Below are 15402 nucleotides of genomic sequence, written 5' to 3'. Positions count from 1 at the left end.
ACATGTGTGTCTGTGTGTGTGGGGGGGGGGGGTTTCCGCGGAGCGCCAGTCAACGCTCGGGCAGCCCGCAGAAATCTCGCTGAGTGAAGTAGCTCGTACACACACCGACTGCGATTTATCTCGGGCGTATGAGTGTATATAAACGTACAGCTGTCTTATTGGAGTGCGCGATCCTGGATTTAGGACGAGGAGGAATTTAGCACGTCTGTGACCCTCCCGCGAGGAAGCCGATCGATTCATTATTACTCTGTACAGCCGAGAGAGCCGAGCGAACGTGTTCAATGCGTAAACGACTTGTACTTTTTCTGTCGGTTGTGTGTGGGGGGTATAGACTCTTCTGCTTGCTGAACATAAAAATAAAATTGTTGGACGCGAAATAATTCACGCGTCTCGCGCGCACGGCGATGATTAAATTTTACCTTTCTCGAGTGGCTGTATAGCCTATAACACACACACACGCACACGAGGGAGAACACTAATTCCGTCGATCGAAACGGCAGAGAGAGACTTTTTTCGGCTGGACTCGGTCCATTACTCAGCTCGGAATAGAAAATATAAAATAATCAATGTCGTTAGAGCCCATCGATCTGTACCGCGGACACGATATATTATTTCTTTTCGATGTGTCAATTTCACTCGTTCATCCGCTCGCCGCTGGTAAAGAGAGAAAACATGTTAATGCAGTTTTAAGAGCGAAGAGCATTCGAGACATTAATCGAACTAATCGATTTGATTTGTTGTCGCGGCGGCGTGTCTGCTGCTGCTGCTGGATATAAAGCGAATAATATCAACAAACCGAATCGTAGACATTGGTCGAAATTCAATTTGCAATTTGTTATTATGCCGATGCAGGCGTACTCGAAGAAAACGATGAGTCCCTTAGAGGATGACAACTGGTGGAAATAGCTGTAGTGGTTAGAGATGCTCATCTTAAGTCTTTGCTCGGTGCGATGAAACTCGTAAAATGTATATACTTATAAGAGACAGACATAGCTCAGCGAAAATGAATTGAAAAAGTGCGGATCAGTTATAATAAGTTAACCACAAAGTTGGAAGAGAGAACTGCCACATTTTCCAGCCCGTAATAACTCTCGACATTGCTGATGAACTGCGGTTACTGCTTCCTCTCCGCATCGCAGAAAAGTTCCTTATTACGCGCGAGGAAATGTTTAGGAGAAGCTCGGACTGCGTACATAGTTTCCGAAAGCGTGTATTTATACGTAATGCTTTTTCGGCTTCCTCTGCATCAACGTATACAGAAGAACCTACCTCAACATAAGTGAGAAAATCCCCTTCAAAATTCAAAATCAGAACAGAAAAGCTCGACGCTAGTCGTATACTCTGCAATAAACGGTTATTAAAGCGGCTGCACATTCGCAAACAAAAGGCGGAAGTCGTCGGTCAGGCCGATAGGAAGATGATCATGGGCCGCAGAGGAAGACTTAGCCACAAGGAGCTACTGTTATGCTGATATTTGTATTCTGGTCGGCCGAGATGTATCGTAAACTACAATGTATGTAGTGTCCCTGACTATCACTTTAGTCAAGGTCTCTGCTCCGTGTGATGGCTGAGTCGATTCGAATGGGGCTTCTGGCCTCGCGTCTTGTCGACGACAACTTCTCTCGGCAGCAGTTTTTGTCTCGCCAAAGCTGTGTGTCTCTCTCTCTCTCTCTCTCTCTCTCTCTCTCTCTCTCTCCCTCTCTCTCTCTCTCTCACTCTGAGATTGCCGTTGCCTTTTATGTGCGCGAGACCTCGACCCTTTCTTCTGTGTGTATAGAGCAGCTTTGGGGACACGGTAGATTGTATAAAATTGTATAAATAGAATTGAATAAAAATTTTAAAAATATTGAATTTATGTAAGTTTTCAGTTTTTTACCACATTCTCGCGCGATACAAGCAAATTATGTGCCTTTGTTGTTGGAATATGAAGGAGTTGGTGAACTGTCAAGATTGACAGGTATAAAATAGCTTTCATTAATTTCATGATTATAGGGCACTTTCAGAAGTTACATGGATGGGTTCTCTTTGCAGGTGCAATGGCGGTCGGCGGTCAGAACCAGCACAGGGTATTAGAGCCAACATGCAACACGGTATCCAAGGATATTCTCTTAGCCTTTCATCTTTCTCTAAAATATCGACCCCTATTATTCGCGTTGTGCAATATAACCAAAGAAAAGCACGACGTGTGAACAAACTGGAATAATCGACGACGAAAACATCGGGGGAATAACCGAGGATTACGCAGGACACAATATATATCGATGTAACAGAACACACATGACGAGTGCAGCAGAGGAGTTTACGCACCTGCAGCCTCGGATCGTCGACTGAGCGCAAAACTCATTCTGTCAAAACCTGCAGCTCTCGTATAATATAAGATATACACATTTGTATGCAAGCCGTAAGAGCTCCTTAGAGCTCTCGCTAATTGGTCGCTGTTTTGAATAACAGAGCCTTTGAGCGCGAGTATAATGTATAGCGGACTCGCGCATACAATGACGAGAGAGGAAGGGAGAGTTCGCAAACAGATTTCGTGATGCTCGGAAAAAAGAAGAAGCTCTCGGATACACACTGTCAAACCCTAATTGTTATCGCCTCTGGGCGCAGAGGAGCAGCTAGCGGCGCGGTATAGCGCAGTCTTTTCTCTCAAAGTAGCAATTTGCCGCAGCGTCGGAATTTCGGACAGTACAATATACAGAGCGGCAATATGTCAGTCGGGAGAGAAAAGGAAGCTCACGACAAAGACGCAAAAGTCGAAAGGTCATATTCGAAAATTGCCTTAATTTCTCAATACACAGGCGCAAACGAATACGGTGTGTAATTTCCGAACTACCCAGAATCCCGCGTCGATTTCATACAAATTCTTCGTAATTATGCTCGTTTTATTTACGAAGATCGAGCGAGAAGGAATCAAGACAGGCGCGTACTGTCTCGTGTCGCATTCGCGAAGCAGCGCAGATATCGGTGCGTCAGACTCTCGCGCGCGAATAGCTATGGAGCCGGGCATTTTACGACGAACGGATGCCGAGGGAAATGAGGAGAAAAAAATAGAGGGCCGTTGAGCGAGACAAGTATAGGAGAAAAGGCAAAGCCTGTCTTTCTATCTCCGTCTACGTCGATCACATAAGCGACTAACGTCCCCAAGCCACGTCTCTCTCTCTCTCTCTCTCTCTCTCTCTCTCTCTCTCTCTTGCGAGCGCACAATTCTTCCTGCATATTTATGACTCGCACTTGTTCGGCACGGCCGCGAGTAATAAAATGTTTTAGTGCCTTCGAAAAAATGTGTTTTTACCGCGCTTTTTAATGATTCCTCTCCCCTGTGTGTACTAAATTGTCTTTGACACAGCGGATTGAAAGTGTATACACACCAGAGAGAGAGAGAGAGAGAGAGAGAGAGAGAGAGAGAGAGAGAGAGAGAGAGAGAGAGAGAGAGAGAGAGAGATAAAGAGAGAAAGAGAGAGTCCTGTACACGCGCACAATGATATTCTTTCTTGTGCGGGTGTACGTGCGCGTGAAAGCTCGAAACTTTTAATACCCATGACCCGCGCGACGTATAACGAACACACGCATGCGCTCACGGAACGATCCGCGATAAAGTACGAAGTGTTTAAACAGTCGTATCGCGATAAGCTGCATATTTCCCGAAAGTATTCAGCGTAACCCGAGTCGCCCGCGCGGCTCTCGAGCGCGACGACAAAACACACTGCGTGCGCAGGGCAGCGTCGACGGTAAAAGTACAGCGCGCGAGGTATTCGAGCGAGGCTTGTGTGTATACTGTAACATACAGCCGATAGCCGAGGATGACGTTGAGGCGTGCTTTGCACAATGTATGCAATCCGATGTTTATTATGGCAGATCGCTCACGCGCGCCAAGCTGCGCCGGCTGCAGCTGCAGTTTCTCTTCGCGGCGGAATTTCGAGATGCGGCGTTGAAAATAGCCAAGCAGTCTTGTTTCTCTCTTCCAACGGCGCCTCGCGAGAGAGCGTTGTTGACGCCGACATCGTAGTCGCCCAGAGTTATAGCTTGAATTTTCGCTGGGAACGCTCGATTTTGAAGAATCCAGTGGCAAAGGACGAAGCTCCACGGATTATAAGAAAAAGGAACGACGCTCGCTCGCTCGCACCACCGAAGCAATAACCGAGCTGCGGGGACTTTACGATAAAACTTGGTTTACTGCTCGGTTCGCGCCAGCGAGCGCGCGAGCTTCTCTCGCTCTTTTCTCGCCGCGGCTGCAGTTCCTTCCAGTGCGCGATTCCGCCGAGATTTTCGAAATACCCGCGAAAGTTATATCGCTTTTCTTCGCTGCGCGCGCGCGCATTATAAATGCGAAAGTTTCGCTCGTAAAGCGCGCCGAGATTTAGAATGGAAGCTGCGGGAAATGGAGTTTGTCGAGAATGAGCGAAAACAGAGCTATGCGCGGGGTATGAATTATTTGCAATGAAATGCTATTAACACTGTTTTTAGGGGGGAGAAACGCTGCGGATCCAACCAGGAAAATGTGCTGTACACTGCTGATGAGTCGATACGATCGTTATAAACGAGTGAAGAATCGATCAGATCGTCATTAGACTGAAATTAATGGTTACATCGGAAAGTACATTACTAGCCGGAGTTTTGCAGTTTTTTCATTTAAATATGTTTTCTGCATTTTTCGTTTTTTCCGTCACACACACACACACACACACTCAACGATATCTGCTATGATTATTTCATACGGTGCTCTATAAGTATATCTAACTGTGTTTAATATAATGACAGCTTTCACAAGCGGCCCGAGAGTATATTTTGCATACAGTCACGTACCAATTACAACTTGTGTTGAGACTGGAATACATCCAGTGCGTCACACACACACACACACATGCATATATATATATATATATATATATATATATATATATATATATATATAACATACTGCAGCGCGAGAGCACAGTTGTCGTGTGTCGCGCGTTGGCCAAAGCTATACTTAAATCGATACATCAGAAATTCGAAGATTATCAACTTGACAAACTATTGCTCTCGATAATCATACACCTACGTTATACCCGATTAGCGGGTGTAACAATCGTTGAAACCTTGTGTCGAGGGTGTTAATCGTGATTCGCGTCAGCATAGGTGATTAACGAGTGATTGGACTCGAAACCAGACGACTTATCGTTTATTAGCGAAAAGACGGGAAGACGTTGTCGGGTATTTCGTGACAACGTCCACTTGGAATCGTCCAAATTGCTTGGCGTCCTGGATAAAGAAGTCCCGTGTACACGACTGGCTCTCTTCGAGTCGCGTGAAATGCAGCTCTGGCCTTGAACGTTTTTCTTTTTCTTATACTTTCTCTCACGTCGTTTAAATAAGACGCAAAACCAATCGAGTCCGTGATGGTAATTTGTTCTCCAATATATAAACTAATCGAATCTTATCGGCTGGCTACATCACAATATTCATCCTTCCAAGATGATCGATCATAGGATCCCGTATGAAACATCGATCATCAATCCCAACGTCGCGAATCAAGGTCGGTTCGTCGCGCAAATCCGCACCAAGCATCGGACGAAGGCGAAACAATGAAAATATCGACGAGAAGAAATAATTCAACGCGCGGCCTTCCCTGCTTTGAAAATAACCAGCGATGTATATAAAAATCAGAACATCAGCCCTACAGACTGCACTACGTGTATAATCTCGGCACAAAAGATGCGGAATAAAAAGCCACCCGAGAGTTCTTCACGAACGGCCGCGGCGTTTCGCGGTAAATTATTTTGTCTCCAATTGCCGGCGCATTAAAGTAATAATAAGCATACGCGCGGAGGCTGCACGCAGCAGCAGCCGCAGAAGACGATAAAAAAAGAGGAAGCGTTCCTTCGAAAACCTGAAATCGCAAGAATCACGTGCGAAGGGAGCTGAGAGTCGCGATTACCGCGTTCTACACTGAAAAAAAAACACAGTCGTTTCTGCTGTAAAGTCCGGTAGTTTTAACCGTTCTGCCACCGTAACGACTGTTCAGTAAAAACAACGGTGTGCCACTGGTAGTTTTGGCGAGTCGGGACTCGTAAAATTGGTCGCTTACGCGGGACACCAGCAAAAACGACCCAACTGATTCTTTAAAACTGCTGAACTCTACGTTAATCTTGGCGAGTCTTCGTACAATGACGGATTACTGGTGCGAGTTCACTTAAAATGGCTGTGTTTTTTTTTCAGTGTACATGCCCGGCTTATAATACCTCCTCGGTTTCCTCCTGCGCCACTGTAGATCTCTCTCTCTCCCTCTCTCTCTCTCTCTCTCTCTCTCTATCTCTCTCTCTCTCTCTCTCTCTCTCTCTCTCTCTCTCCGTCTGCCTCTCTTCCGCTAATAACTCCATCTCTCTCTAGTTAATTTTCTCCCTCTCCTCTCCACCCGGCTGCTGTAGCTCTTCGTCTCTCTTATGTTCCGACATACAAAGTAGCAAGTCGCGCGGTCTCTCATAATATAGCCATAGCTCATATATCATCTGTCTACCTCGCAGGGAGACTGCGCGATGCAGCTATGTCCTTACTCTGTACTTTGTGGCGCGGCGGCGCACACGACGTATTATACATTGAAAGCCGGAGTGTAACGCACATTTGCACATTGTGCCGCCGCATGACTTTGTGCGCGCGGGAGATCAAGATAGAGAAGAATCTCGGGAGCGCGATCGCTTCTGCTGAATAATTTTCAGCGCCTCGCGTGAGATTCGACCTGGATGACTGTTATATTTCTGGTGCAATCGAAATAATGTATACCTATACCGAGAGAAGCTCTGGGGAAGCTGGATGCACAATGTTACCTTCATTTTACGCTGAGATTTTCTCGCTACAATAATATAACTGGTATTTTTAACGAGCGCCTCTATACACGCGTAAAAATTCGAAAACGCGCGGCAATTTGCATACGCACTCGAAAAGGCGAGAGGGTCGCGAGTTTCGCAGCGTTGTAAATATGAAAAACAACAAAATGTATGTTCATTTACATTGGTAATATAACGGCGCGCGCATATAGGATAGACAAACGGAGAGGAGACAGAGTCGAAAGCGAAAAAGTAGACGACGGGACTCGCGGACCCGAGAGCCAGAGGCCTGTGCTCTAACCACTGAGCTAACGTCTACGATGCATTCGGACGCTATGCATCGTAGTACGGCTCGGCGGGCTCTTATCGCTGACTCGTCTTCGCTGCTCGCGTTGCAGACGTGTGCGTCTGTGACAATAGTAGTAAAACGGTCGCGCTGCAGATATGAAAATCATTTTTTACGACTGTACGCGCCACGCCGAGCCGAACTCTCCCGGTTGCTTATGTCATCGTGACTTTGACTAAGATTCTAGGCATTTAAAACGTTCGCCTCGCGAACTTACGATACGCGATGCTTTGCGCGTTTGCTTTTTTCTTCGCTCCGATCTTTTTTTCACGTTCGATCTCTCTCTCTCTCTCTCTCTCTCTCTCTCTCTCGCGTGCGCGCGCGCGGCTAACGATTTCCATTGTGCGCAATTAGCGATGAGTTTGTAGATTTTATGTCTTGTATTCATGCTAATAAAAACGTAAGCTCGACAAGTGGGCTATACGTATGTGTATACGAGAGGGAATTCGTGTACGCGCGTGCATTTTGCATCTCACGTGCGATAATCTCGGCGCAGCACTCGTGAAACGTCAAGTTAAGCCGAGCCGAGTTGTTTTTCTTCCTCCGCCACAAAGTACCAGTTTCATCGAGAGCGACAAAATTTTTTTCTCTCGTCTTTAATAAACGCGATAATATACACACCTCGCAATAACAATCGTCGGTCGGGACGGCTAAATTATTGTATATCCCTCCCTGCGGGGTACATCGTCGTAGAGAAAGAAAATGTACGTTCCGCACGTGTATGAATTTTCTATAATTAGCAAGGGCAAGCCACGCGTGGACTTTTTTCTTTCTCGTTCGATTGAAGCAGCGCTATCAGATAGCATTCAGCGCATGAGCTATTGCAGAAACTCGTTCTCGCGCAAACGACATTGACGCTCTCGGTCGTGCTGTAATCTCCTGCCGCAGATCTGTCTTCCTTCTGAGCTGCGCGTGCGCCTATGCGTGTATTTTAATACGCCGACAAAGTGCTGGTGCGCGAAGTAAATTACGACGTTATAATAAACCGACGAGAAACCTAGACTGAATAAGAAAATCTATAGGAAGCAGGAATTTTAAACGTATGTCATACAGGATCTCGAGTGCCCGTCAATCAAACTACTGGAGTATTCGCGTGTAGAGAACTAGCAAGAGAAGAATCGGACGACCGTCTGCCGATCAAGATAGCGAATCGTTGTAGTCTCAAAAATACGAGTCGAGAGCTGTATATCGATCTCATTAAAATCACACAAGCATCCATTGTCGCTCGCGCAAAGCATTGAGAACAGCGAGCAACAATATGAGAGAAAAATAACATTCTGTGTGTAGCAAACGCTCGACATAGTCGTACATCGTAATGCGTCAAGTCCGTTTCGCATTATTTATCTTGGCTGATGCATCGCGACGTAATCGCGCCGTATAGTTGTTACATACATATACACGTGTCATTGATGCGCGGACCCTCAGGCGGCCCAGAATCCGAGCTTCATCGAGAGCGTAATTTGAGAGCGTAATTTTTCAATGCAAAAATTAAGAGGTCCCCAGACAGGTTTCGATAGCGATCGTATTTTCTTTTAGCCACACGCGGTACACGACACACAAAGTGTGCAGTTATAATGTTATGGAAGACACGTCCGCGGAATAGTTCGCGCGGCAATTATTATTTCACAAGAGTGACGCGCTCGTTGAAACAATGCAGTCGTCTAGTCGCAGCTAATGTACACATTGATGCCGTATTATGGTCGCGGCGGCGGAGTCTCTCGATAAGTGCAGCGATCGCAGCTCGGTGCTTCGATTTCAAGTCGTCCGTGTTACATAACGCCCGACTAGTTTTTAGCCTCGTTAATTGAAATCGGCGTGTTTTCGATGCGAAGGAAACGCGACTCTTCTCTATGTACAATACTCGTCTGCAATAAATAATGCAGGCATAGTAGAACATAACGAATTCATCGAAACGCTCGAATTGCTCTTGATGGAAAAAGCTCTGATCCATAGCTCAAGGACGCGGAATAGTTTACACTGTATTCTTGCGCTTGCTATCCGTATACATAATAAGTCAAGAGGGTGCACGTGTCTGCGCGATCGAGCGGATTATTCACACGCGCAGACAGACAGACATCGGAGAAGCGAAGGAAGCTCGCACACACAGACAGCACGAGCGGGGCTTGTTGCTAAGCGATAGCGCAACATAGTTAAAAAATTAAACTATGCGCATTTGCCGAATGAAAGATTTATCGCCGGAGACGGGAATGAAGCTCGCGTTGCTTAATCTTATCTGTAAATGTCATTTCGCAGCGAGCGAAAAAAGAAGCGCTAGCGTGTGTGTATGTGTGTGCATGGCTCTTCTTATCGCTCCTATCACTTCCGCGGATCGTGCAGTCTGCGCGTGTATATATACGAACGGATTTATATCGCGCGCTGCACACGCGCGACTTCATTTTTTGCAGATCTTCGTTTTTTTTTCTCGACGTACATACGAGCGATTTGCGCGCCCATCACTGTTGCCCTCGAGAGGAAACGACGCACTAAATGCGTCTTGCAAAAAATTAACACGCGATAGATCGTCGGGACAGCAGCAGCAGCGCAGAACTGCACTCGTGGTGATGACTAAGCGTCTGCTTGATTGAAATGTACGTCCGTGTTGATTTTGTTGATACAAAGTTGTCGGGCTCTTAGCGCGATGCCATAGCAGGCTTCGCCATTGAGGCGAGATTGAAATGAGTGATGCATACTTCTGTTTCGACGATTATACACTCTATTGGGTAATGAAGATGTATGTTGAACGAGTATTGTTCTCTCGTGCGGAACTGTGGTATTGTTTGTGTCGGTAATTGGATCAAAAGTTTTGGATCAAAGCGGTTCGTCTTATCCTCAGAAAATAGCGACGAAGTAGTAGGACTTGAGATGACGGAAATGTTCGAAACGTACGCCAGTATGCGTGAAGAAAATTAATTTTAAAAGTAGACTGATCTTATAAATGGAGTAATTTTCAGCGTTAAACCATCGTATTTGAGAGATTAATTAGTATTGTATCTCGAATGGTTTGCTAAAACTTATAGATCGACAAGTGTGTAGACTATATCAAAAATAAACTCGAGATAAAAAATTCAGGAATATTCTCCAAGATTGCGAAACTTTTTTTTAATATTGACATTCGCAGCTTTCTGCCTGACAAGATAAATTATCTCAAATAAAAATACTTTGTATCCAGTGATATTTGAACAGGCGTCAGTTTAGCATGAATATATCTGGGAAATATACAGCACCAAATGATGAAAAAACAGTCGAGATAAATAGAGATAAATCTCCGGCAATAAAAGAGGTAGGAGATAAGGAACAGCGCGTCAATGGTTTCGCATTCTATTTATAGCGACAAAATTAGCTCTTATAGTTGTTTACGTGCCAATCAGTTTCTTATAATAAAACATTTTATCGTTATTAATCAAATAAATAAAAAAACTCCGATGTAAGAAACACCCTATATACTTATCAGTAAATGTCAGACAAATGACGACACACTTTTGAATACGTTAACTCTTTCACATTGACATCATGAATTTGCTATTTCTATTTTACTGTTCAGCGTATGAAGATCTTTCTATCTGTCTAGAATAATACGAAATTGCCGAATTTATCGTTACAAGCATACATTGTATCACAAATGTGAGACAACGTATGAATGTTGACTTAAGATTAACGACAATCAGTCGGAAACGTTGGAGCTCTTTTTATAGACGTATCGTTCCAGTTCAATATGAAGAATTTAAAAATCGCAGGATGAAAACAAGTCTCGAAAGATTCTGGATCCCGAAATCGTTCGTCGTTAAATATCGAATAGTTGTAATTCAAAGAAAAAAGAGATAGACGCGGCGACGGCTATAGGGGCTCTCAAGTGAGATAAGATTTCAAAAACTGGAAATTCCACTCATGTAAATCATTCACCTCGCATTTTTCGATCCAAAAAGGCCTTATCGGTATAACCGCCTGAGATTCGAGTTTCTTTGTACGTGACTGTAGCCAAGTTGCTCTCGGCTCCTTATTTGAATATGGTAAAAGTTATTAACTATTACAATCGTCGTGCAAACAGCCGATGATAATGAAAAAAAAGTAGCAGTCGCTATCGCGTTTCGCCTCGCTGACATACGGAGAGCCTCGAACGAGGTGACAAAGTAAGAATCGACGCAAGTAGCGTAATTTCCTAATCAAGCCCTTTATTGTAACAACGAGAAGCAGCTGTCATGCTGCACGCAGTAGACAATCGCGATTGCGACACGTTCCTGCAGACCGAATGGACGAGCAGTCCATTGATCTAAATCAGAAACCGATGCAGAATTAAATGACAGCAACTTGACACGACTGGTTCTCGCAGGGAGAGCTGCTTATCAATCCAATGTAGACTCTTCTGTTTTTCACTCTCCGCTGACATGCACACGAGCCGGCGAGCGGCCGGTGCACAGTAGCGTCAATTAATTGCTAATTGTTCCGGAATCATTGTAACATCTCGCGCGAGCGAATAACGAGCGGGTGATAATTGAGGGTATTTCTCTCGACTGCAAGAGATATATATATATATATATATATATATAGAGAGAGAGAGAGAGAGAGAGAGGAGTGGGGGGGGGGGGCAGAGAGGAAGGATCAACGATCTCGCCTAATTAGGGTATCTTAAGCACCCGTTGCCTTGACTCGCTTGTCCGCCTCCTTGCTTCCTTTCTCGTCGCTCGGCTCGCTCGGCTACTGATTTACTCGTCGTCTCACTTTTTCCCACCGGACAGGTTAATCGATGCTTATTCGCGTACGCAGCGATACTCTGCTTCTTCTAACGATTCGAACGGGTTTCACAGAATCCTGGGTAAAACAAACGAGTCGTGTGTGTCACTCGAAAGAGCTGCGCGCGCACGTAAGCACGGCGGCAGGATCGCGATAGCCGCTAATAATTTCCGCGAAAACTCTCCCGACCGCGACTAAAACATTATAAACGTTCCTTATAACGTTTACATAATTACGCGCGTCTAGAAAGTCGTGCGGCTGTATGTATACTATAACGTATGCTGCCGCGCGCGTGTGTGGGGTGCGCAGCGCGTGCCGTGGTAGACGCGTGCGGATCTGGTGTAACGTTGCCTACACCTACGAGATACACACGCACACTACTCTCCAGGATATCGCAAGAAGGAATATGCACACACGCACAGCGAGTCACGAGTACAGGTATACGTACAGAGTATATAGTCGCCCCCCTCGTCGCTTGCTCTCTAGCTCGAGCAATATATATATATGTATATGCACTCGGCGCTGTTGGTCAATGTGTTTACCTTCTGCAGTGTGGTGTAGTCTATCCTCTCTTCGCGAGCAGCTGTCGTCGCCGTAACTCTAGTGGCGCCTACAGGATGCGAACTATGACGATAGCGATATTTGGTATTATATACGAACGTATATCACGCAGATCGTCACGCGCGAGTGTAATAGCATCACAGCCTCTCTCGAGCGTCGACAGCGGCAAACTGGATCTCGGTTGTGAGAACCAGCGCGAGAGAGCTCGCTCTGAAATTCAATACAGCCGCAACTCTTACTCGCGACTGTACACGTCTGTGCAACATTGTAGCCGGAATTTGCCCGTTTACCGCCGGTACAGTCCCCTCCAGCTGGTTTAAAGCCAGCCGCGCGACAGATATACAGTATTGCAGGCGCGCAGAAAGAGCGAGCCATAAGAGAGAGAGAGAGAGAGAGAGAGAGAGAGAGAGAAAGATCGCCGCGCTACTGGCGAGCGCTCGGATACATCGCAGGGCTTATAAGCCGTGTTGCAGCTCTCTCGGCGCGCGCTGGAGCGGCGCCTTATTGCCGAAAAACCGGCTAATGATTTGGCGACCCGTGTCAGTGGACTACCTGTGCATATACGACAGAACGTGTTATAGGAGATGAGGGATTTTTTAATGCGCTCCGGCCGCTTTGATTAGCTGAGTTAATCGGGCTTGTGAGTGTCATCGTTCAAGTATCGCCGCTGACTTATCGAGTATATAATGGAAAAATTGCGATCGCGTTTTCGAATTTCGAAATCCAATGTCACGCACCGTCGAGGAGGCGAAAACAAATTAAGAAATATCGCGCGTTCGTTATCGAAATCAATTCGACTCGAAAGTTAGTTCCAAAGAACGCAAGCGAACCGTATCAATCGCGGAGTAATAATAGATAGATACACCTCGTTCTTTATCGTTCCACATCGAGAGTGTGTTTGCTCAAAATCAGGTCCCCGATCCATTCGAACGCCGATCAAAACAAAATTCCCGAGCCTCTACTCCTTCCTTTCTCTCCTTGCTGATCTTCGTCCGCGCAGAATTTCTCGGAAACACTTCTTCGTTTCCTTGTCCCTTCCATCTACCTCTTTCTTCTCTCGATGACTACCGGACGCATATAACGTAGAGCGATTCTCGCGTATAATGCAACCCTTCTCCGACACATGGTGCTTGTATAGTGGGAGATTTTTTATGAGAAAAAAGAAAGAAAGTACAAGGTTTTTAGCACTTCCCTTCGACTTAAACGTAAACTATGTAGTGTTCTAAAAATTAAATGACTATGTAAGAGCCGACAGTTTTGACGCTTATCAGTATCTATAATGTTAAACGTTTAACAAAAGCTTGTCCCGTTATCAAATATTGGAACACCTTTGGTTTGGCATGCGAATCATGCAAATTGTAATTACCTGTGGTGGATTGAAACGGAGTCAACACCTCGTAACTTTATTTATACTCGCGGATACACCGGCGATACGAATAAGATTTTCACATTATTCATCTTTTAGTGGACCCTTTACAACTATATACATACATTTGTGACATATACATATCACACGAATAAGGAGATAGAATCGATAAAATTTTCATTAATATTTTAATCAAGACTGTCGCACAAAGTAACACTACTATCATTTGTTAAGAAATTTACTATGTAGCGTTAAAGACGGAAACTTATTATAAATAAGTTAATTTAAACGCGTAACATGTTTATTTGAGAATCTTCAAAACATTGTTCTTTATCTTGATTGAACACAGCGTTCATGAAAGTTTATCTGCATCAATATTCATCTTGTAGGATCTACGGTATCGATGTTAAAAAATCGATTATCAAAAACTATCCAAACTGTAAATTTGATGCCGGCTTTGCAGGTACCGAGTAGTGTCACCCATCACTGATTCTAGGCGATTGGCGGTTCCTTAAAGATATCTAGATTATCGATTTAGGCTTTCGCCAAGTTCTGAGTTAGTCCGATAATCTGTTCTCTTTGAGATTGATTCGATGCTGCACCGATGTAAATCAATCAATTAAAATGTCGCTAACATACATTTCAAAGCGCTTCCAAAGCGCTTCCATGTTGCTGCGATCACCCACCGATGCACATCCAAGCGCTTCGAAGCACCTCCAAGCGCTTCGATGCGCATAGATCGAGACCGAAGTCCTTATGCCCGGTCGATATATTGAGGGTCACTACCATACCGACCGCCATACGTACTGACGTTGTCTGCAGGCTCGTATACGCGACACTTGATCAAAGGGACTATACAAGAAAATGGTTAAAAATCATTAATTTGAGTGCTTAGGAATAGAAAGCAAGAAAATCATTCATTTAATAAGCTGATAACAAAAAGCAAGTAAAACTCTAATCCATAAACACTGAAATCAGCCCTGCGTATGGACTTACATGCTACATAGAAGTTATCCACTATACAAAGTAATAGTCATATCAGAATCATAACTGGAAAATTGCTTTGTATAGTGGATAATGTCAATGTGGAATATAAGTCCATACGTAGAGCTGATTTCAGTTCTGCATGGTATTTCTGAACTTTTCAAGATAAGTGTTTATGGATTAGAGTTTTACTTGCTTTTTGTTATCAGCTTATTAAATCAATGATTTTCTTGCTTTCTATTACTAAACACTCAAATTAATGATTTTTAACCATTTTCTTGTATAGTCCCTTTGATCAAGTGTCGCGTATACGAGCCTGCAGACAACGTCAGTACGTATGGCGGTCGGTATGGTAGTGACCCTCAATATATCGACCGGGCATAAGGACTTCGGTCTCGATCTATGCGCATCGAAGCGCTTGGAGGTGCATCGGTGGGTGATCGTAGCAACATGGAAGCGCGATCGCAGCGACTTGGAAGGGCAAACATACCGACATTGAAGCCTGAGCGTATCGACTTCGAAGCGCTTTGGAAGAGCTTTGAAATGTATCTTAGCGACATTTTAATTGATTGATGTACATCGGTGCAGCATCGAATCAATCTCAAAGAGAACAG

The 15402-nt window shown here is 44.8% G+C and overlaps 1 protein-coding gene across 3 annotated transcripts in view; it reads right to left on the bottom strand.

The window, feature by feature from the left end:
* Dsx (doublesex) overlaps positions 1 to 12610 on the bottom strand; it is a 51493-nt gene extending 38883 nt beyond the window's left edge. For 2 of the 3 annotated variants that reach the window (NM_001162517.1, NM_001162518.1), the window contains exon 1: positions 12420 to 12610. The gene's annotated coding sequence lies outside the window, so the exon portion shown is untranslated. The remainder of the gene's footprint in view (positions 1 to 12419) is intronic. The other variant, XM_031928455.2, reaches the window with a different exon arrangement.
* Positions 12611 to 15402: the final 2792 nt, after the last annotated feature.

This window comes from Nasonia vitripennis, chromosome 4 (assembly GCF_009193385.2).
Source record: "Nasonia vitripennis strain AsymCx chromosome 4, Nvit_psr_1.1, whole genome shotgun sequence".
Lineage (NCBI taxonomy): Eukaryota > Metazoa > Arthropoda > Insecta > Hymenoptera > Pteromalidae > Nasonia > Nasonia vitripennis.
Note: the sequence above shows the minus strand (reverse complement) of the source record. Positions and strands in the feature narration are given on the sequence as shown.